The following is a 24,567-nucleotide window of genomic DNA, read 5'->3' as shown; positions in this document are numbered from 1 at the left end:
AGAAGCCTTTTCTTGATTGTGCTGAAAAAAACATTCTGCCCCTGGAAAGACCTGGTGCTGATGTTCTTGACTTGTAGCTTCCATTCCTCTCAGCGCCAGCTTTTCCACGATCACTGCCCCAGCAGATCGGCACAGAGATCTTGAGCATTTCCACTTCCGAGATCATGTGAGGACTGCATGGGAAAGCAATGTGACTCAGATACATGGCCTCAGACTGCTCTGTAATGCCAGATGTCCATAGCATCATCACCAAAAAAGACACTAGACTGTGGCCGAAATGCAGCTTTGAGGGCGAGCCAGCCCACACCGAGATAACTTCTGTCCCCATATGTGGGCCAGTGAGCAATAGTTAGTGCCCTACAGCCCCACTGTGTTGAGCCTGATGCTCATTAAGGTGAGCATGGCACTTGCTTTTATCCTCTGAACAAACAAAGCCCTAAAATCTCAAGGCTGCAGTTCTGAAGGAAAGAAGAAACTTGCTCATTTGGCCAAGTTCTTCCCAGTATTTGTATTTTAAAGCTTTCATCCACGAATCACACCACCTGCATCTCCATGGTGCATTGTATCCATGAAGTTACAGCTCAAAAAGGTTAAAGTCTTCCTACCACTGTTACAAAAGATCCTTCATGCTACAGTGGAAAATCACTGATCTGCACATTTCATGCAGCTTGTGGGTGAGCCAGCTGTAGTAAAGACCTTGCACAAAGCTGGGAAACTTTACAGGGTCCCAGACAGCTATCCAGACTTCCCACAGAGTCAAGCTTGCAATTTTGGGCAAAGGCTGCCAAAAATGTCACTTCTGGCCCTGCTGAGTGGGTGCTGCCTTCTGAACAGGCTGCCATAGCTGTATCACAGTGGAGCATGAGGGCTGCAGGCCAGGTCTTCAATTCCAGAGGAATGTGTTTGCAAAACTTGGCTTTCATTCGAGGGCATCCCCAGTTGCTGCTCCATCCTATCAGACCCCAGCTTAGCGGGGCCGCCAGGCCAGGGGCTCGCAGCGCGATCAGCCTCCAGCCCTGCCCTCACTCCTCCACGCTTTGCTTCTCCTGTGGGCCAAGCTGAGCTTGCTGCTGCTTTGGAGACAGCAAGGAAAAAAATGAGCCTTTAAAAATCACTTTGTAAAAGGAAATGCATACCCGAATTGTGACTGATTAAAGCTTAATTGGCTTTTTTCACCTTGGCTCTGTTAAAGTATATGACAGCTGTCACGCAGTGCCAGGAGCCAGTGTAAAAGGACACTCAGAAGCCAGATTCCAAATATTACGATAACTGACAAGATCATTACTCTCATTTCTATTATTTCCTCTATTTTCTTTTGCCTCCTGCAAGAAGCACCATCAGTGCATTCGCTGCCGGGACAAGCAGCCCAAGAGCCACTGGGCAGGTTCTTCTACAGGCACTGCTGGAGGAACGGGAGATCTATGCTGTGCAGAGGGCAAACCCTAGCTGTGCTGTGCCTGCTTTGCGCAGCAAAAGCCCTTCTTTGGCAGACCCAGCCCCACAGAGCACTTCAGAGGACTGCTGCTGGAAAGAGGAAGCATCAGAGCAGACAATCTTCTTTCCAGTTGTCTTCTTGCCAGCAATAGAGTGCAGCTATGAGTAACACTCAAAGCAGCATCCTGTGGGCACGGGCAGCAGTGACGAGGCTGCATGCTCCTGAGCAACATCCTGAGGGAAAGAGCAGGGCCACGGGAGACATATGGATGCTGAGCCTTCGTGGAGGCCACTGGAGCACACACACAGGCGTTTCAGACCTGCACTGCAAGCTGTTAAACCCCCTGCCTCTCTGGCTTAAGATGCCAGCACGGTGCTTAAAAAGAGGTGAGCCTCGGACTGCTGCCAAGGCACTGGGCCGCAGCAGGTCAGGTGTCGGTCACACCACGTTCCCACACATCTCATCAGCGCAGCTTTGCTACGCCAGCAGGACAGCCAAGGCCCACCCTCCCCACTGGCAACCTCCTCCCGGGGCTCACTGGTTACAGCACATGGTGCAAGGCTGGGCAGGTGGAGCAGCGCTGACCCATGAGCAACCAGTGGCTCCGTGGGCTCCTTCTGCTTCCCGGAGCGAGCAGAGCCTCTGCTTGCTAACCTCTCCCAGCAGCCATCACGTGGTCCCTCTGATCAATATTTAAATAACAGTGGCAGTGCTACGAGAGCCTCCCCCTGCCTGCAGCCATCCCATCTGGCCAATGTCTGAAGAAGCAAGAAAAGATGGGCCCTGTACAGTAACTTGAAGGTCAGTAGGTTCAGGCACGTTTGAGAGTTTAACTAAGGCTTTATGGCAGGTCATCTCCCTACTTCCTGATGTGGAAACAATTCTATTTAATACTTCATTGAAATAACAGACCATTGTGTAATACCCCCGACAACACTCATCAGCACAAGCCTGCTGCCCCAGCCAGGTGCAGCTCTGCCTCCGTGCCATTAGCAGCCACAAACTAACAGCTCTACACCACACACCTGGAGCCCAGATGCCATGCCTTTCCCTTCCCATATCACACCTTAAGCCAAGTGCCCAGGCACCGATGGGGCCACGACTCCTGGCAGAGGCTGCTCAGAAGGTCACCTCCAGCCCACGTTCTGCTCCGTGTGGCTGCAGTGCTCTCTGAGCCGCTGCTGACAAGCTGCAGCACATTACCGATGACACTGCTAATACAGTTCCCACTGCGAGGCACAATATGGCCTGCCCAAGTGGGGAGGTGGGAAACTGCATTAAGATAAAACATTATGCTGGCTGCTCTAAGACACTGTGGCTTTGAGGCTCCCTGACTAATTGCATTTGGGTAAAGTGCTTTTCCCCTCACAACACACAGGGAAAAGCAGTGTCAGACACTGGTCTCTGCCCATCATTCCATCGCTGTAGGAACATGGCCAACACCACCAGGCAAGAGGTTCCTTGTTCCTCATTCTTACTTTTTTTGCTGGAGCTCATTTATTATCTTCTAATTTTCCTGATTTCTGAGGTGGCTCTTGTTTACGCAGAGAATCACCGTCACAGCTCCAAGAATAAGGCAGTTTGGGCTGAAAAGAAGGTCTCTGGCACGTGCTGGGGAGAGCACAGACACTCTGGGATAGAGCCAGCAATAGCTGCCTGCGTCCTCACAGCGGCCTCAGGACACGCAGAGCCAGCCACAGTTCTCCTTGTATCTACTGTAGTTTCCAGGGAAATAAATAGGAGGCATTACTTTCAGAGCAACCCACATATTTTAACTCTGCTGAAACAGAGCAAGCAATTATATTTTCCCTTCAGAGCCATGAACCGCTACTTTTCTTATTCCAGGCCGGCAGAAAGCATGTACAAGAAGCTGCATTATGTACATCGTGATCAGTTATCACTGACGGAAAGGAAATGGTTTGGTGAGTCTCATCCTTTTATATTTGACAGGAAGGTAAAAACTGGAGCCAGCCATTAACTACAGCACAAGATCCACATTTTTACGATGGACATTTAAGATCCGAAAAGCAAGCAGCTTGTGGGAAGCCCCACAGATACCTATCAACTCAGGCACAGCAGTATTACTAGATGGGAAGTTTCGATATAGGTCTAAACGTCCCCGAAGAGCAGACATTTGCCTCCAGCTGTAGCACATGGGGTGGGTTTCAGAGTTCCCAGCAGTCTCGCTGCACAGCTGGAACTGTTTTTTCCTCATCTAAACTCCACCTGCAGCCACCACCCCCAGCGGCAAGCAGGTCCTGTCATCCTTCTGCAGCAGTGACTACAACCTTCTAAATGTTGCACTGATTCCAGCATTAATATTTTTCACACTTCCCTGTCACAACACAAAGCATGCCCAGGTTATGTGAATACAGACACTCATGGGACCGAGCATTAAGCAGACTTTCCCAAGGTAGCACAGATCCAAACAGATGGACAGACCCGCGCTCTTCAGCTGTATCATTCCACGGGGTTTCCCGTTGCCAATCTGATCACCTCCGAGGAAGGAAAGCTTCACACCTGATGCATCTGTGCTGAAAGACCCCCTGCCTTTAAAATTACTTTTCTGAGTGTTATTGGAAACAACAACATTAAGATAATGGCGAGACTGACAGTAAGAAATTCACGGGGGATGCAAAATAAATGAAATCAATTAGTATTATAAATACGGGCTGAGTTTCATGTACCACGTGTCCATTATCCATCCTGAACCTCCGAGACCTTGTTATTAACAGGTTTGTTTTGGCCAAAGCCGTAAGATGAAGAGAAAAACCCAACAGTGCTATTTTAAGCTTATGCCATCGCATTGCAGTCCACCAAAAAAAAGAAGGAAGAATATTTTTACGAGCCATCGAACGGCTCAGCTAATACCAAGAGGCATTTACTGAAACAAAAACCCTGAACAAGCCTGCTGAACAGCCAGCACAGTGTTTTGATTTTCCTGATTAAATGAAGAACAGTTCGTGCCCGTAGATGAAAGTGGATGAGATCTGTGTAAGTATCAGCTCTGGCAGAGCGTACATTAACCGAATGCCTGGGTTTTGAGGTCAGCTGTCATTCTTTCTGAATTGCTCCCTGAACAGATCACAGAGCAGATGGAAAAGGCCAGTTTGACATGACTCTTTGACTTAATTATAGCATTACTAGGACAGCATATGGAGTTGGTACGTAGCGTAGAATTTTATCCAATATCTTCATTTCTCATAGAGTCAGTGATTTGCTTCATCTGCTTTTAATTGATCTTCCGTATACGCATTCACTGCATTTGAATTACTTTTACCTGCGCATTACTAGGTCAAGCTTTCTTACCAAGTACAAGAGAGAGAAATCTACATAAATGTTTGAAGAATCACAGAATTTGAATTCTGTGTCAAGTACAAGATCCTTTCCAAAACGTTAGTGTTTAAACCCATTCACTGCGTTCAGCATTAATTGTGTCAGATCCCTCGAGTTACCCTACGATTGCTTCGAGACAAGCAATGCCAGACTGGTCTAGTGACAAACAGGCTTCGTATGACATAGACTAACACCCCCACTTCCCCCATAAAGACTCATCTCATGGCATATGCCTACCCATATGCACAACGCAGCAGTATGCACAGACAGCAAAAATAGGTCCAGCAGGAAGAGAGGAGCAGAAGAAGGCCCTGACGCTGCCTGCAGGCTGACGGGCTGGCCTAGCGTCTCGGCACTGCTCCACTTAGACAGCCTCACCTTGCAGAAAGCACTGCAGCCTGTCCATCTGCAAAACAACAACCTATCAACAAGAGATTTACATTCTCAACACCAATCTTCTGCTGGAAATTTTTTAGGAAAAGAGGAAATCAAGCTGTTGCTCTGGTTCTCTGAACACTGCAGTTAGGTGGGTTTTTCAGCACTTACCTGTGCCAACAGCTGTTCCATGTGCCAGACCAATGGCCTGCCTAAGGTTCAGCCAGGACATCAGAGGATGTGTAGGTGCTGACACAATCAAATAAGAGAACCACGTGCCATTATGGAGAGGCACACATTAGCTGGGCTGCAACTATCACTGAAATTCCTCCAAGACCCATTACTGCAGAAAGGGTGCTTTGCTGCGCTGGGATGCACAGAGTGCTATATTGCTGACAGATCTATCAAAACGAGGAGGCATGCAAATCCAGCTCCTACTTTACTATTTTAATGCCCTCTGCCTGTTTTTCAAAAAGGAGGAAATGGGGAAAGGACAAGTCTGTCAAACTGTGAGAGAAAGTGGTTCATTTCCTCTGCCCTCTCTCAAATCATTTCAGCTTTTTCCTGCTGGGCAGGAATGGAAGGAGGCAGCTGTTTGAAATTAGGATGGGAAACAAATAGCAGCAATGAGCAAAAACGAAACAAAACAAAGTAAAATGGTGTTTTGCTATGATTTCTAAACTGAACTTTCAGGAAAAAACAAACCCAAGCTTTTCTTTTGAAATTTCATCGTGAAATTAAAAAGCAAACAAAGGTTTTCTTCTTAAAACAATACCTCTGAACCAATTTTTCAGCAAGACGATGTCATTTTAATCACCTCTCAGCTGTAATATAGCAGTCCTTCAATGCAGCAGCTTGCCTTGGCACAGCAGACTGCCAGACTTTTCACTGAGAAACTCTCCCCAAAGCTGGCTGCAGGACCCTGGACACCTTCTGCTCTCCATGTTAGCATTCTTCAAGGTAAACCCAACTCAAATTAGAAAATAAGGGTGGAAAAGGACAATACAGCATAGCACCAAAAACATAACAGTTTTGAAGGACTCTCACTGTCTCAAAACCTTAAAATGCCCAACTTAAGAGGCTGTTCTTCAAACTGCCACACTAACAAATGGTCACCATCAAGCCGCAGCTTAACTACATACACTTCTAATCTCAGCGAAAATAGTCGGGGGGTGGTTAATGGCTCTTCATTTGTTTTCTGGGCAGGAAACAGAGTATTTCGCCAACTGGCGATGAGGTACAAGCTCCCCGGGGCACTGCAGGGCTGCTGCAGGCACGCTCAAGCTCTCCTGAAGGCTTCCAGCACACCTCACCTCTGAGACGCAGGCAGACCAGGCTGTGCTGCTCATGGCGAGATCTGGATACACAGCAAGCACAGCCCTGCTGCAAAGAGCAACCAGAATCAGGCATTTCTGGCAAGAAAATACCAAACAAGAAAGAAACTGAGGCACGAGCATGGAGGAATAAAAAGGAATCAAACAGGTACTTAAGGATGCTCCTCACAAGGCACTTGCACTTGATTCCTGCCATACTCTGCATCAATCCCAAGTAAGCCTGCAAGTCAGTATTTTCCCCAGCCCTGGTATGAAAAAGAAAAAAATTCCTCCCATATCATTATAATGCAGAAACACTGAAATGTTCTCTGTCAATCTCTTGTTTCTTCTTTTTGACAAAGCAGAGGTCAACTTTGGCTGTTTCTTCTAAGTTCTACTTGATTATCTATAGAACCCTCACTTAGTACTGGAGTTACTATCCAGCACAAAGCAAGCTGCAATTCTGCCACGAAAGCTGCTAAGGCCAAAGCTAACGGTTGATTGTGACTATCCCAACAACACAAACTGCAAATTTCATCCTGTCACAACCTGGAATTTTCGTTTTGAGACTGATGCATTAGTTAGAGAGGGGTTGTGGTGAGGAGCTTTTATCTCATGGACTCCAGTGGGAGCAGCCCATGGGTTCACTACAACCTCCAGGTTCTCTCTTGGGCATCACCACAACCCCATAAGTTCGTGACAGCAGCAGACCCAGACCCTTTGCAGCTCCACTTACATGTGACCCCATCTTGAAACTCAAGTCCCAAAGTGTTCAATTTTTGAAGGTACTACTCAGTGCTGTAACTTGGATCCAGTTTTAGATTAGACTTAGATTAACACTGCCAGGGGCTACAGGGGGAGAAAATAAGACGAAATGGAGATATTTATGACTGGATTATTTGAAAAAGATTTAGGTTACCAAATGCCACTGGGAATTCTCAGCCTACAACGTACACAGTGGTATATGCAGAATGCCATACACCGTGCTCACAAGATCACACATTTCAGCATCCTTACTCTATGCATATTTTAGCCATGGTTTTAGCATTCAGTATTTAATATTATAAAATTACTTTACTAAGTTATGCTTGTTAACAGAAAATACAGCGTTCACATGAGAGTCATCAAACTTTTACATATAAAACTGAGAAGCTTACTCAATCACTGTGACGTATTCTCATTTGTCTTGGAATAATTTTACATCAGCCTGTACACATCAAAGAGGCTTTGCACAGTGACACACGTATCTGAAAGAGGAATGCCAGACTCTTTAATGAAACACGACAGCAGTAAACCTTCAGTTAGCTGCAAGCACTGCAAGCTACAAACGCACCTCCAAGAAGTTATCCCACACACCACTGCTCCCCAGAGGCAAATAAAACTGGAAAGAGGTCTCCAATCATGTCACAAAAGCTTAAGTGAAAGGCTGCTTGCTCCGGCAGGTGTATCTCCTAAGAAAAATTAATTTATATTTCATCTAGGGAACACATAACAGACTTTTAGATAACCTGAAGTAACAATTGTTTAGGGTTATTTAAGCAAGAAAAATATTTATATTGCTTGTATCTAACATTTAGATGTTATGATTAGAAGCCAACCAGAATTCTCACTATAACGAACTTTCAAAGCAAAATTTGAATGTTTCAACTTGATGAATGAAAAAAAAATAATTGCGAGATGTCCACCTAGTTTTTAAATGGCGTTTTTGATAATTCAGCTTGACACTCCAAAATACACGATTTAGCTTGTGCTGCATCCTTCACAACAAGGAAGACAGGCGGTAAGGGAGATAAAAGATGAGGTTATCTGCTCTGTTACAACAGAAAAGACCTGGGTCTTTACACACAGCCTACAGTGAATTGTCCTACAGGAACTCTGTTATGGCTATGAAAGGCAGCAATGACCCTTCTCTCTCAACAGAAAAACCAGCGCAAGAGCCAGGGCCAGCTGTTCAAAGCAGGCCATAATGTGGGGGACCGGCACAGAGCAGGTTCCCAGCAGCAGTGCTCACGCCACCAGCGCCCTGTATGCGGGTGCTGTGGGGCAGGGCCCCTCCCAGGGATGACCTGGGCAGCAGGGACAGAGGTGGCCAAGAGAAAGCGACCTCTGATGGCAGAGTCTGCTGAGGCACACAAGAACAAAGATGCTGCCCTTGCAGCTCAGATACTACATGGGTGAAAATCACACAGAGGAAAGGCGCCAGTGCAGCTGTATTACCAAACATGTGACCAGGATGAACATAACATCTTCAATGTCTACTCAAAAAGTAAACATATTTAAAGAAAGAACGAAAAAAAAGGCAAGGAGGATTACAGGGATTTAATTAACAAATCACAGAAGAGCCGTTTCCTCTATGTAACATTCCCAAAGTAATATCCTCAACTAAGAAAACCGCACACAGTTAGTAAAACTCAAAGATGTATTCTTCATGAGTAAAGCTATGTAGCCAACAGCCTCATCTTAAAAGAATCATTCCTGGGGAAGGATGGGAAAATTGTAATAAGATCACTGTAGCCACAAGTAATGGTTTTCCTGCAGTTAAGCTGTCCACGGACACATTTAAACTGCCGTAGAACCCATGGGTAACAGAACTCCTGGGAAAAAAAATGCAAAAAGAATTCCACAATTGTACCATCACCATGCATGAAGAGAACTTCATGTATAGAATTACTGGATATCAAATACTTATTTGTTGTCATAAGCCTCTCTGGCTCGCGTTACAGCTCCACAAAGGCAACATCAGAAGCAGCAACTGAGCCACACACTCCTGGGGAATTCAGAAATGGTTTTCTAAAACCATCTCCTTCCCTCCAGACATGACATGATATTCTTGGAGACTACCGACTGATCTATGCATCTGGGAGAATGTAGTGAGCAGAGAACAGGATGAATAAATAAAGTAACCCTCATCTGCAGAGATGAAAAACCTTTCTAGACTAAGTTTCTCAGAAAAAAAATTTAAAAAAAGCATTTCTTGTGAAGAGTTGTTAGGGTAAAAACTCATTTCTGGATCTTAGCTCAGTCTCCAGTGGGAACACAAAGAACCTAAAGAGCACAACAGGATGACTGTAAGCTGATGCAACAGTCCAAATGCCAACTGTGTCCTGGGTTGCATCAAGAGAAGCATGACCAGAAGGGCAAGGGAGGTGATCCTGCCCCTCTACTCTGCTCCCGTGAGCCCCCACCTGGAGTACTGCATCCAGTTCTGGGGCCCCCAACACAAGAAGGACGTGGAGCTGTTGGAGCGGGTCCAGAGGAGGGCCACAAAGATGATCAGAGGGCTGGAGCACCTCCCCTACAAGGATAAGCTGAGAGAGCTGGGGCTCTTCAGCCCAGTGAAGAGAAGGTTCCGGGGGGTCCTTACAGCGGCCTTCCAGCACCTGAAGGGGGCCTGCAGGAAAGTTGGGGAGGGACTTTTTGTAAGGGCATGTAGCAACAGGACAAGAGGAAATGTCTTTAAACTGGAAGAGGGCATATTTAGACTAGATACTAGGAAGAAATTCTTTACTGTGAGGGTGGTGAGACACTGGAACAGGTTGCCCAGAGAGGTTGTGGATGCCTCCTCCCCAGAAGCATTCAAGGCCAGGCTGGATGGGGCTGAGAGCAGCCTGCCCTAGTGCGAGGAGTCCCTGCCTCTAGCAGGGCGGTTGGAACTAGACGATGCTGAAGGTCCCTTCCAACCCAAACCATTCTACGATTCTATGAAATTTTAGGCATGTGAACACAGAAACAACACCTGTTCAACATCTGGGGAACAAACAGTAAAGAAATCTTTCAACTGCTCTTCAGAAAAAAGACCACAGATAAAACCTCCTAGTGAAAAAGATAAGTATCTAGATGACTCACTTCAACATCAGTCATCAAAGCTCTTCATTTTCCACTGTGTTCCCATGGGAGCCAGTGGGACCTTGCTGCTGCCACCAAGACAAGAACTTGCCCAGCTCTGAGATGCCTGTCTACACTCTCCCTCCACGCACCTCATGCAGGAGATAAGCACATCACTGAGGTTAGCTCAGTATTAGCAAAAACACCTTCACTGCTGTTCAAGTTTATGAGGAGAAAATCACAACAAATATTGGCATTATGAAGTCTTTTGGATGAATTTGATTTTACCCATTTTTATATTATATAAATTATAGTCTGTGAATTTTAACCCATAATAGCCTAGATAAATAGTATTTTAGACACCTAGTAAAATTATATGTCATTTGGCTGCTGTCCATCCTAAGCCATCCTACAAATCAGTCCTGTTCATGGGCCTAGGGCTGAAACTTTGCTTCTTAGTTTGGTCCAAAGATCCAGAGGTGAAGTTGGTCAGATTGTTCTGGAGCTCATAGGGAAGCTGACAAAGGCTGAATCACTAAGTTCTCTTTTTTTTTTCTTTTTTTATTTCTGCTCCCATTTAAAACACAAATCCATAGAAAAGGCAAATCTAAGAACAAAATTCTGATAGCGAATTCAGCTTGAAGAATTATATTACATGCACAGAAGTGGACAACCTCTCAAGAATGTGCCGAGGCAATAAGAATAATGCCCTGCAGAAATCAAGCATTCTCTTCCCATTTTCTTTAGAACGGGAGGAGGCAGACTAACCAGTGCTGCTTTCTGAAAGCCTTTTCGTTGTTTTTTGGTTTGTTTTTTTTTTGCCTGAGGAACTGATGTTGCTGCACGGGTCTCTGATTTGAGGTTTTGTAGCAAAAATTTTACTTGATCTTTCTAAAACTATTGCAATTTCCAGGTGCGTGGCCTACATTCATTCAGAGTTTCCCCTGGTGAGGATGGAGGATGGTCTGCACATCCCAGATCTAACCCACCTGCTACCAGTCTAGTGTGCAACTCAGCTCTCCAGGAGCCTTTACACACTGGTTTTCCCGCATGTTTTCTTTGCCACCATCAAGGCTCTGTTCAGGGGCTGCACGTAAAACTCTATTTATTTTTTTTTGTAAATACAGTTTTTGCTTAAGTGTCAGAAACCTTCACCCAAAACAAAGCCAGGACTTCACTTTGGCAGAAAAAACTACAAGGTTTTCTACATTTCTTTCCCATCACATAAGCTGGAACACCGTAGTATCTTCTACCACAACTTGCATTTTGCTGCTGTGGTGTCTGACCTCCAGTTTCTCAACTGTGAGATACTGAGCAATTCTCTGACCTTGTTCTTAAATACAAGCTCCATCGTTTGAGCTGATGCCTTCCAGCCAAACTCTGCCAGATACAATTTGCTTAGAAACTTAAGCCAACCTAGCTGGGGCTGGTTAAGAAATTTTGTGGCAAAATATACTTTATTATTAAATAAACTCTGTACTTTTTCATCTGGGGGAAAAAGAAGCTTCACATATAGGAAACAGAAAATCTGACTCCACTTAAGAAGAGGAGACATTCAGCTGTATCAATACACTCATCCAAAAGGTTTTGCTAATGAAAAGCAAATGACTCCTTACAAATGGAGCAACGGTTTAGTTCGGTTTGAGTAGGCAGCATGTGACTATCTGCTTTCAGTTGCAGAAAATGTGACAGACGTAACAGACAGACGTTGAGTAAGAAGCCACTGCCTCCACAACGCGCTCAGGGCCAAACTTCCATTTCCTTGCAACCACAGTGTGATTCTGAAAGAGATTACAAATGGGTTGGACTTATTTTCTCACTGAGCATACTCATAGCCACATTACAGTCATTCTGATAGGACATCAAATGCGGTCTTGTGGTGGAGGAGGACCTCCACTGGGCTCCTTCTGAAAGCTGCATTTGGACCAAACTAAAGGAAAAAAGAAACAGATTTTAACCTCGATACCACAAAACTATTTTCACATCTTTGCAAAGCACTGAATGTGTTCAGCATTATTTCGGACTATTTATCATACATTCAAGGAGTTCTTTTTGATGCCTTGAACTAAAGGAAAAAACCCAATTTCCCTTCCCTCAGACATGCACATCATACCTTTTAAACTGCATTTGGTCCAGCTAACGTGTAGGTGGGTAAAATACCATAGGGATGGCAAATGCATTAACTGCTACAGGATTATGTTTTGAGATCAACTACTTATTAGGGTTTTGTTTTCATAAAAACACTTGAAATACCTTTATATTCTTGACCTTCTCAGAGGTGAAGCTAACTATTTCAGACCAAAACAGTTTTCAGGTAATTATACCTCACTGGTGACCATTTCTAGCATAAATCTCAGGCATCCAAATGACTGTCAATATTTGATCTTTATTAAAGATGAACTCTTGACGTGCTCTGAAATCCGTATTGGAAAATGCATTTATAGTGGAACAGATGGGAAATAAATTCCATATTCTCCAAGGTTTCAAGAATACAAAAAGAAGAAAGTCAGTTTTAAGAGAAAGTCAGCTGAAAAGTCCTTGAAAATTTAGGAATTACAACAAAGAAATACAAAACTACTTTTATAAATAAAATATGTTTTAAACGAATGCTCCAGAGTCACTTAATTTTGTATGAAGCCTTTAGCAGGCTATAACAACACTGTTTTGTTTGTTGCTCTACCATCAAAATAAATAAACAAATAAATAAAAACTTGCTAACACCCACATGCTAATTCATAAAGCTCCAGGTGATCATGGCTGGTTCTCTTCTGATCCTTACTGAACGCTCAGTTTGTTAGACGTAGAGTGCTTTTTCTTGCCTATTATCAAGTAAAAAGCACAGTTATTTGTTATCATTAAAGCACTGACAGAGATGCTCCGAGAGACTCATTTCTGTTGATGGAAGCCAATTTGTTGGGAAGGGGGGAAATCTGGGCTCTTCAAGCTCATTGAGAAAGATAAGCAGGCATCTCTATCTCTTTACTTGGTGTACTTAGAAAATGAGTTCATCAGTCTAGCACGTATAATTAGGCTTTTGTGTGAGTAGGGAAAGAAAACAGAGTAGCAAGGATAGGAATTTCTGCCAGAAGCTTTGTATATATGCTGCAACTCTTTGTCAACTGGTTCTGCTGCGTGCCGTGCCCGCTGCTGTCACCTCCCCAGGACACGCAGGTCTGCACACCATCGTTTTCTGTCTGCCAGTCTGTCACTCTGACCACATTACATAAAGAAGCAAAAAAAACATAACAAGAACAAAGATCAACCTACGATTGAAAAACTGACAACTTCCCAAATCAGATGCGACTGTGACCCAGATCAGGAGGGGAAGAAACAATAATTCATCCTGGCATGCTAATTAATTATCACATAGATTGCTTATTGATTTTCTTGTGCTCACTCTGCTACCTTATGAAGTACACTCATTTCACAGAAACCTCTCACAGAACGGCAGCAACTGCAAATGCACAGCGGCTCAGGTCTGCACTTGGAGATGGGCAAGGCCAGGGCAGATCCATGCCCAGCACTGGATCTCAACATCAGACACCATCCCCAGAGCAACACACGACAGCTCAATTTCTCAGTAATGGTCTCCCAGTGAAGCAAACCAGTTCTTGCTGATGAAAGCTGCCAAACTCCCAAAGTCACCCCTAAAACACTTCAGCTTCCCGCATAAGACAATAGACTTCATTCCCAGAGAAGTTACCTAAGAGGACATTTTCTAATTATAGAATTAATTACTGCCACAGAATAAACAACGAAAGCATGTCAGGCTGGAGGTAATGATTTGTACAATTAGCTCTTTCATTTCAAATAAACACTTTTAGCTATTCTTGCCCTGGGAACTCATAATATTAAGAAGTCCAACCGTCATCACCCCTGCAGTACAGAATCACAGACTCACAGAATCTTTCGGGTTGGAAAAGACCTTCAGGATCACCAAGTCCAACCATCAAAATAGGAAGCTTTACAGTATGCCAGGGTCTGGATTCCTGTCTTCGTGCAGCACGGGCGTTCAGAAGGCAATGCTGCCCTTAGGTAACAGGCCTGGGGGGATTCCATGCACAACAGCTGCTCCCAGGAGAAGCCTGGGCAGTGCTGAGCAGCAGGGTGTACCACTGGGCCGCCAAAAGTAATGCTTTCCCAGTAGGAGGAAACTGCAGAAGGCTGTTTTTCATCCTAGGTGAATAGCCAACAGTCTCATGCCGCTGGAACAGCCAAATGAAAATGGTTTACATCTTACCTCTACAACACAACAAACAGGTGCCATTGAAGCTGCTGATTTTCGCTGGCATGCTCTAGGTACCGGGGAAGCATCCAAACTGCAAAGGTTTCAGTTTTGTTATGCTTTGATCAGGTAGCAAACTGGTTTCCAGCGCACGGTGACAGAGGAACTGCCTGTTCTTAAGATATATATTTGTGTGTGTAGCCAAACCGTCATGGTCACCATGGAAAACCCTTGCAGACAGCAGCTTGTTTGCTTGTGCAGGGGGAAGGAGCTAAGGTCTCACTTCCACTTCTTTACACAGCCACTGCAATTGCCATTACAAGGATAAAAGCAGCCTCTGAAGATTTCTGCCTGGTGAGAGACCTGCCAAAAGGGAACAGAGCAGGAAGGACTTTGGAAAGGGGCTAGCATACGAGAGGGCCGAATTTGGTGGACTAAAGCAAACGCAAGAGAGCCAGCAAAGCACTTCGGAAGTTGCACACCTCCGAACATGGAACTGCTCGCTGGATTCAGGCACAATTCAGCACAACTAACAGAATATAAAACCAGGATTTTTGCAGCCTCCCCACCAAGGCTGCCAGCATCCCATGCCGGACCTCCCTCCAGACGATTTAGGATCTCTTGAAGACAGGTAGAGCCAGGGCCAGTGGGAATCAGCCCCGTTTAGTCATTTGCTGAGGTCCCTGAGCCACAAAATATGTGAAATGAAGCAATCTTACTCGGTACAAGTGAATCATCCATACAGATCTATGCGAATTCTTGAAGCCATTTCTGACCTCAGGTTACCTTAGACAACCTTCTTGTCTCTGACATTCCAGAACTGCGTGCTGCAGGAAGGGTGTCTCAGCTTTGAACTGCGCAGTTAGACAGACTGGTTGCTGATGCAACATTGCTCCCTAAGGCTCACAGAACACGCACCATGGTACCGGGTACAATGACTATTATTTACAGCTCTATCTTTTGACACCGATGCAATGGTATCTGTAATGAACACAATTAAAAAAAAAAAAAACAAAAAAAAACAGGTTCCTTTTGTCAGGAAAAAAAAACCCATTAGTCAAAGAAACAAATTGTTTTGGGACCAGCACGTCTAACAAATCCTGCCTGCTTCTGGATTTATTTCTTGTGGTTGGACTCCCCTGTGCTGCAGAAGAGTCTGAACCAAAACTTGGCACATGGCTGGCACATCCATAAGCCCCTCTCCTTAACATTCCCCAAAGCCCTGCAAACAAGCTTACCCTTCAACCTGCTCTACATTGGCCACACCTGGTACTCATTTCAATAAAACTGTAATTATCTCTGACACCTCTTCTCCCTTGCCACATTGAGGCAACGGACTCCAAAATTATTGGGAACAGAGAGAGATGCACACACACAAGGTGATCGCATTACCCATATCTCCCTGGGAAAGCAGGCTAAAACTAATTGAAAATACACAAGTTTGTGAGGCGTTCTGCACAGCGGTGGAGCAGGTAGCCAAGTACACGCTGCCCAAAAGCTGGGTGTCTCAGGTGAAGCACTGATGGAGAGTACCTGCATTTCAATCCCAAAGTCCTCAGCAAGAACCTCGCAGAAGGTGAAAACCACAAATGTGCTCCGGGCTCGCAACATGCAGGCCACCAAGGAGCCAGCCACATGCTGAGCTGCACCCAAACCCCCTCAGACACAACACAGCCGGTACCAGAGCGGTGCCGCTGGGCTGCAGTGCGCTGAGCTCTGGCATGGAGCCTGGACAGCCTGACAGCTTACTGCCCAGAGCCTGCGGGCAGCACGGCCCTCCTCACACCTCCCACAGATAGTTCTTCTAGGACAGAAGAATTTAATGAATTACTCCAAATTAGTCATAGAATGGCTTGGGTTGGAAGAGACCTTACAGATCACACCGTTCCAACCCACTGCCATGGGCAGAGCTGCCAGCCCCTGACTCAGGCCCCAGGGCCCACCCAGCCTGGGCTGGGGCACCTCCAGGGATGGGCATCCACAGCTCTGGCAGCAGTGCCAGGGCCTCACCACCCTCTCAGCAAAAAATTTACCGCTGACATCTAATCTAAATCCCTCCTCTTTTAGTTTAAAGCTGTTCCCCCTTGACCTATCTCTATCTCCCTGTGTAAAAAGGCAATTTCCCTTTGTGATGGACAGCTGCATCAAACTAGCAGTTCTACCTCCGACAAGCAATGAAGATTGGAATGTGCTTTCCTAGTTTAAGAGGAAAGCATAAGTAATCTACTTAAATGAAAATCAATTTTAGATGTTCCTTTATTGCACTTTATGGTCTGTGAAGTTCCTTTCTTTTCATTCTGTTACATGAACAGCACACAATTCCTACACAGTCGATAGATTTTCCTTTAGAAAGTAGTGAAGGTCTTAACTTTTTAATACAAATTACTCCTTTGGAATACTTAGCTGTTATTCAAGTACTTTAATTCAAAGAGTTCTATCTCTCATTGAAAAAAAGTTAAGTGACACTAATCGGACCCAGCTATTTTTATTACAAATGTACAACAATGCTAATCTGGTGTGACTAGACTCTTTAGCCAGAGTATTAAGGGCTTCTTCTCTCTAAAGTGGGATTTAATAGTAAAAAATTAACTTTCTTCCATAATCTGCTTATGGGTACTGCAACCGGCAAAGATTAGCCTCCCTGCTCTCTTCTCTGATCCTCTGTACAGACATGCACATGCTAAAAATGTAACTATGTGTGTTTGTGAGCTAACAGGAATCTGTTTTGGTGTGCTTTCCAAAGAGGCATCAGGCCTTCCCAGATAGCACAGGTTCTGTGATAATCCATGCACAGGGCTCAGCAGTTATGCACTCGCAACAGCTGACCATTTCCTATCACTTTACGTTTTGAAAGATCAAGCAATGCACGTAAATGGCAGATATCATTCGTTTAAAGACTGCCTTGCACAGGCAGGCTGCACATCTGGCCTCAGTCCATGATGGTTTCGGCAAAGGAAGCAGCAAGCCCGGTAGGTCACTGCTTCCATGAGAGGCTGATAAATCAGTGCACTGAATTAACTCCAGCTCTCACTTTATCAGTGACTAAAGCACTACAAGTAGTGAACTTTACCAGACATTCAGTACAAAGGGCAATCCAAACATATTCAAGAGCCTACAGGGGCCCAGCTACAAAGCACAGAATTAGGTCTGAAATACCTATATTCCTCTTAATTGGGTGTTGTTGCTGAAGTATAATCAGCATCCTATAGTACCATCCACTCTAATCAGAAATAGGGCAATGAAATTCAACTCCCTTCACTCTTTGATTTTGACGTGTGAAATGTAAGAAGCAGGCAACAGATCTCTTATGATGTCTGCAGGAACCAACCTTTCCATTCTCCCCTTACAAGACACTCTGATGCCTCCTTTTATTTCCTCTGCCTTTCTTGTGCAGCTCAGAGCCTGCTGCCAGCACAGAGCAATGCACTGACACGAGCCCGTCCTGCACAGCACTGGGGAGCCAGTTGTGCTGACAGCATGCAGATGGAGCAGGCACAGCAGAGCAGACAGATCTCAGTCCTTGCCATGCAGCCTGACCTCCAAGGATCTGCACCAAGACCTGCACTGAGAAACCATTTCGAAAGCTCCTGGAAATAGTGCTTTTTCAAGTCTCGTTCCTGATCCATGCTAAAGGAAGGTGCATCCCCTAATGTGGTGGATGCTTCCATCCTTGGAGACATTCAAGGTCAGGCTGGACCGGGCTCTGAGCACCTGATGGAGCTGTAGGTGTCCCTGCTCACGGAACTATAAGGCCTTTAAAGTTCCCTTCCAACTCAAACAATTCTATGGTCTAATCACAGCACTGCACACCTGTGGCTCAGTGGGAGCCTCCTCCCCCTCCTTCTTTTCACATTCTCCCTTTCTGTAACCTGGCACAGGTTTCTCCAGGGGAAACGAGCCAGCCCAGCCCAGCCCACTGGAGCAGAGCCCTGGCACAGACACGGGAATGCTGAGTGAGCTGCCAGGCCACAGCCCACAGCATCTCAGGTGAAGTAGCTGGCAAATTCTCTCCCACTTCACCTGAAGCCAAGTTTTGTCTAGACATCTCTCTGCCTTGGGCTTTAGGGGCTTCTCCGCCCCCCAGTTAATTTCAAACTTTTCAGCTTTTTGTCCAGCTTTTAAATGCACTTCATTAATGCAAAGCATCTCAGAGAAAAGAGCTTCCAAGCTCACAATGAACAGCATTTCAGGTCACTGCATTAACACTGACAGCTTTACAACAGTAACCACATCAGGCACAGCACAGGATACTTCTCTGTGTGGCTAATACAGTGTAGTACCATGACATTATCACAAAATCTAATTCATGTTTCTAGGGAAAAAAAAAAAAAACCACAATAAAACGAACCAAGCTAACTTCATCCAAAGAGGGAAGACATCTCTGTGTCCGAAACACATGGGAACAGTGCCGTGCCTGCAGGACGCCATCAGAAGCTGGGACCCCAACCTGCCTGCTGGCACAGCCCCCTCAACACGGTGCTCTCCCCTCCACCAGCAGGAGGTGCAGGCTGGGGCCTCAGAAGTGGGGTGACAAGCACTGTAGGCATGCTCTGAAGCTGTTTTTGGAGCCTCATTCAGCTCTGGCTTCTATTATCCCAGTGGATGAAGCGTTCCTTCACTCCCAGATGCCCCCCCGACGTGACATCGCTGCAGTTTGCTATGAACAGGCTGGTGCTGCCCTCCTCTAACAGTCAGGCTGGTACTCGACACATCTGGAGCCCTGGATGAGGACTACATTCCTACCTCACACCCTATACATTTAAGGCGAACAACAGTTCAAAGCCTGACCTGGCCCCACAGCCTGCTGCCACCGGAGCCCAGGGTGAAAGCTGTGTCCACAGAACACCAGCATTCCATGTAAGCATGGCACGGCATCCATCTCACCTCAGCAAGAACTGCGGGACAACACTTGCTTTGGCAGCAGAGAGCTTCCTGTGCTAGAAAGAAACAGCACGTGAGACACTGATACACATTTTATCTTATTCTTGCAGTATTAATTTTGACTAATACAGGGCAACAGTCTCTAATATGATCAGCCTTTCATACCTTACTGGCGACAACACTAATTCAATGGAATCCTCATGTGCCAGGGTGGGGGAAAAGCGCTGATGTGGCAACGAGCCTAGCCAAGTGCCTTTCAGCAGACCTTCCAAGGACTAGCAGTAATTCTCTAACAATCAGATATCATCTCCCCAAATAAATGAATACACAGCAAGATCAAGATATCTCTAGTTTTTGGTGTTTGTTTGTTTTTTTTTGTCTCATGTCAGATAAATGCATCGAGAGACTTCAATAAGTCTAAGGGAGTTTCTGAACTTGAAATTATTTCCCTCATTTTCCCAGTACCTTCCCACAGCCAGGACGGAACGCACAGGCCGCCCCTTCTCAGATGATATTTTAGTGCTCACACATTCATACTCCTCCACTTAACTAGCATTACATCTTGGGACGTGCTTACCAGGTTCTCACCAACACGAGCTCTACAACATTCTCAGAGCTGCTGCTCTCCCGACACAGTTCTCCATCCAGTTCACTGTGAGGTGCTCACATATTCCCAGGTGATTCCTACACATCAGAAACCTGGCCTCAGGATGGGTTTAAACACGTGAATCCAGTTTACTATGGCAACTGACTTTGCATCAACCACTATTTATGCTTCAGTGATCAAAGAAACTTAATCAGAAGTTATTTAACTTTTGCTGAAAAACTGAAGGGCAGCAGGACAAGAAGAGATCCCTGCAGAATACTGCAGCTGACTGCGACTCCCCATTAACTTTTGGTCCGTTCTGAGAAGCAAAACACGAGTACTTCTTTAGTAAGTCAGTTCATACAGCCTGTGATTCGAAACGTACCCCTCCATTCATCGAAAGAACATATTTAAAAAGAATCTCTACTTTGAACTTGCAAACTAAGCATGGCAAAGGATCCTTCAACACAGAACATCCCATTGGCAAAGATGTCACACTGTATTTAATTCAGTGAATACACTGAAGCAAGACTTCAATATTTCAGTGTGGTTTCATTAGAGCAGGATCACCGCTAATCCTCGCAGCACCCAGCACACCAGAATCGTAAGCTCGAGAATGCAGCTTTTCATATTTCTAACATTATGAAAAGCATTATCTTGCATTAATATACCATGTAGATAAAAAGGATGATCATAATAGCAATATCTTTCCTATTTTTTATTCTACGTCATAGCAAAGAAAATAGAAAAAAACCTCCTAACACTGATTATCCTCACACCTTGTTCTCAGCCTGGGAAGACAGCAAATACTAATTAGTGATGAGACCAACATGACTGAAGTAACAGGACTTTTTGCTTCTGCAGATTATAAAGCGCTATTTGATTTTTTTCATTCTAAGACCTTTGCTGCATGAACAGAATCTTTATTTAAAAACCAACTGGAGGAAACATACATTGACTGTAACAAGGTTCGGCTCAAACCCTGCATTTGTCTGCTCCAGCCCACAAGAAAATTCAGAAACACAAAGAACACATATCCGCACATGCAACATCTAAGCCAGCTTGCAAAGCCTCAAGTCCAACTGTTGCAGCCGATGTATGTCTCTTGCTACAGAGAGCACCTGTAACTGACCAGCCTCCTTAACAAGATACTACTCATTTGTGCCATATCTGAGAGCTGCAAATCACAGTCACTTTTGCATTTCTCTCCAGGGAACAAAATCACACATCTATTGCATTTACCTATGAAATACATAATGCTCTGCCTGACAGTAGAGAAAAGATCCTTCTTCTTGCTTACCAGACCTTTCAGTGCAGACTGTATGGCCAGGATCATTTGTTTATTTCTTTATATTTACAGTAATTAGCCAAACACACAGCTCAGGTTATGCCACCTCTCTGTGCATGCAGTTTCCACTTTAACACATGCCAGGCCACTCACTCAAGGCTGGCCTTGTGCTGGAGCTTCCATCTATACCTGTGTGTGTCAGTGCCTTCATCTGAATTCTACCTCGCCCGTTCCCTCTGCTGGACAGACTTCACCTGTGCCTCCATGCCTTGGCCCTGCAGGTCTACGTGTGCCATTTTAAAGTTCTTCCATGAATTTAACTGACTGTGAGCCAAGGAAGAAGACAAGCGGGAGCTTCAGATGACTGATCAGACGGAGGATGGCAGCCAGCATAACGGAACTAATGTTTTTATTATGAGAGCACACAGAAGTGCCGTGCAGGCACAGCCCAGCTGTGCTAGATGCTAGGCAGCTGGGAAATTGGATGCATAATCATTCCTGTAGCAGGATTTAATTCTATCCTGAAGACCTTTAGAACAGGTGTCGATGAGGATGGGAGGGGGGAAGAAGGAGAGGGGCAGAGAATGAACTAAAGCAGGAAAGCAGCACATGAAGGAGATCTCACGAGTCTCCAAATCCAACACTTGTCTCCAGGTCCCTTGCTATGTGCTCAGGGACATCTTGTAGAAACTGCAAATGCTGAGTTTTCTTAAATTAATCACAAAAAGCCAGGACACGTACTTCCTCAGAAGAACCTTTCAATGACATGTCTGGGAACTAGCAGTCCCATGCTCTTGTCTCCTGAGTCTTTTTGTTCCCCCTGCAAAGTGAATAGCTGGAGCGAGGAGGTTTCAGGGGAGAAGCCTCTCCTCCGTATGCCTGCTTGTCCACAGCAAAGGAGGCCATGCAGCATGACTGCCCATGACAGCCCAAGGAGCAAAGGAGTGAGTGTAAACCAGTAGGGAAAAATGCCTTAAAATCAGGCATTAAGCATAAAAGCCTACATTGGAAAAAAAGCTGAGACAGTCTGGGCATGTTCTTTCACTGTAAATTAACAATAAAATATTGAATGTTCTGAAAAGCAACAAGAAGTTTTCACTCTTGAGTTGATTTAACCAAATGTAACAACACATTAGTCACTCAAACTCCCACTCTCAGAAATGTTTTTTTCACCCTCTGCAAGGAGGTAATGAGAGAAATATCCATTATTTGGATTTGTGCAGTTTCACCTAATTGTCATTTTTATTTGTCAACTCCAACAAGCAGGCTCATCGGACAACCCTCTTGATATTCTCAAACATTTGGTCTCTTTGCAAAGAGCTTTCTGGTGGCATCGTGGGATGAAGATGGCCATCAGCTGGGCAAGTCCACCTTCAGAAGATGGCTGGTTTCCCCCTGCAGTGAGGGACTTCAAACAGAGTTACACTGCACACAAAGGGCAGAGCACCCCAGTATTCTGGGTACTGACTGCACCAGGACAAGCAGCTTAAGTCAGGCGTAGGCTGTTTAGGAACAGACTTTCGCAGCCTCAAACAAACAGCATGCACCCAGAATGTCTGGATGAGAGGAAGCACAAAACGAACCTCCTAGGAAACATATGCACATGCCATGACAAGAAACGTCAGGGCTCCGAGACAGAGATACAAAGCCCGCTCCTTACCAAGGCTGAGGAGGCAACATCTAGAATTAAGGATCTAATTTCCCCTGTCTTATGAGCCTGGAAACATGAAATCTTCCAAAAGACCAGGCAGACCGGCCTCTTGCACCATTTTGAGGCCTGTCATTTCTTTGACAAGAAGACGCTGTCTTTGGAAAGACCTGCTGAAACAAGCCAGGAGACGAGCAACTGACAGAAAGCCACGGTGAGAATTACTGCCTGTTTGTAAGTCATTACTTAGAGTTCAACCCATCGCATCCTTTTACAGCCTACAGGCAGCAGAAGTCGAACTGCGCCGGCACTGGGACCTTGGAGTGGAAGCGGCTCTTGGCAGCTCCTCCCCGGGGGTGGGCTCTGGGTGAGGCCTACTGGAACCTGGCATGGAGGCAGCTCCCTGGGCACACAAGAAGGGCTGAGCATCGCAAGCCCTGAATGCAGGAGGCTTCACCAGGTGCAAGGAAGAGGTCTTGGCACTGGAAAGAGATAGAAAGATCTTCTGCAGTGCAACCTCGCAGCCAGAGGTGCCTCCAAAAAATTCACCGAGCATCTTCCAAAGTCTGTCAGCCCTCGAGTGCTTACAGCACATGGTACACAGTGTTCACAGAACAACATATTATGGCATTTTTATAACACATGTGTTTACAAATATTTGTTTTACCATTCTAAAAATACTGTTTCCAATCATCACTATTACTATCATAAAAACAGCCTTTCTGGAAGATCCATAAAAGATTTATTTCCTAAAGTTAACACATTATCTGTGCAGACTGGGGCTGCTTCATTTCCAAAAGCTTCATGTGCTATTGATATTTGAGCTATACAGACATAACTTTATTTACTGTAGAAAAATATATTAATACTGATTTATTTAAGCACTTTACCAAAGTGGCAGTTCAGTTTAATCAAATACTAAAGCAATTGGGTTACGTTTGATTTTAAACTTCGAAAACCCAACACGAAGATTTATCAAGGGGTGAATTTAGCAAAGTTATCATCATCACAAATTGGTGTTATGCAGGGGGGTATGTTGGCTATACTGGCACGTGGCCAAGAACCAGACTTTCCCTGGGGCTCTTCACCCACAACTACCTATTCCCCGAGCACCCCACATCTCATGCCACCAATTCTCAGCTGCAAAGATGGAGTGGGGCCAGAAGCATGAGGAAGAAAATGCTTTTATACTGAGAAGGGGGGAAAGCACGCTGCTCTCCTGGGGTGCAATACTCACTGCACCACAGCCATTCTCGTGCTGCCAGCTCCCAGCCCATCTCTCTTCACCAGAAAGAAGGAAAGGAGCAGAGCTGCAGGAAAACCTGAGATTCCCAGCAGCCTGTGGAGACCCGGGAGCAATTTGGGGTGCTGGCTGCTGTGGGATGTGGCAAACGCAGCAGTGGGAGGAACTCCTGTACATATAAGGGGGATGGACCAGGAGAGCCCACATGCAAGGAGCTGCACTGCGAGTGACAGCAACAGTGCCACCAGCCTCACACAGGCCTTGTAGCTGGGGGAACTGCAACCAAGTCCTACAGCAAAAAGGATGCTGACAAAATGCTTCCTGTGCATCTAAAAGAAATACTTTCAACCAGTGACTCCATTACTGGCATTTTTATAGTGCCTGCCCTTGCAGTTTGATTTCCTGGAGCACC

At 45.3% G+C, this 24,567-nt stretch overlaps 1 protein-coding gene across 14 annotated transcripts in view; it reads right to left on the bottom strand.

The window, feature by feature from the left end:
- Positions 1-24,567, bottom strand: part of IL1RAPL2 (interleukin 1 receptor accessory protein like 2) — a 408,604-nt gene that overhangs the window by 186,887 nt on the left and 197,150 nt on the right. The window lies entirely within an intron of this gene.

Source organism: Numida meleagris, chromosome 8, assembly GCF_002078875.1.
Source record: "Numida meleagris isolate 19003 breed g44 Domestic line chromosome 8, NumMel1.0, whole genome shotgun sequence".
NCBI lineage: Eukaryota > Metazoa > Chordata > Aves > Galliformes > Numididae > Numida > Numida meleagris.
The sequence above is the reverse complement of the archived record's forward strand: the minus strand, read 5'-3'. Positions and strand labels throughout refer to the sequence as shown.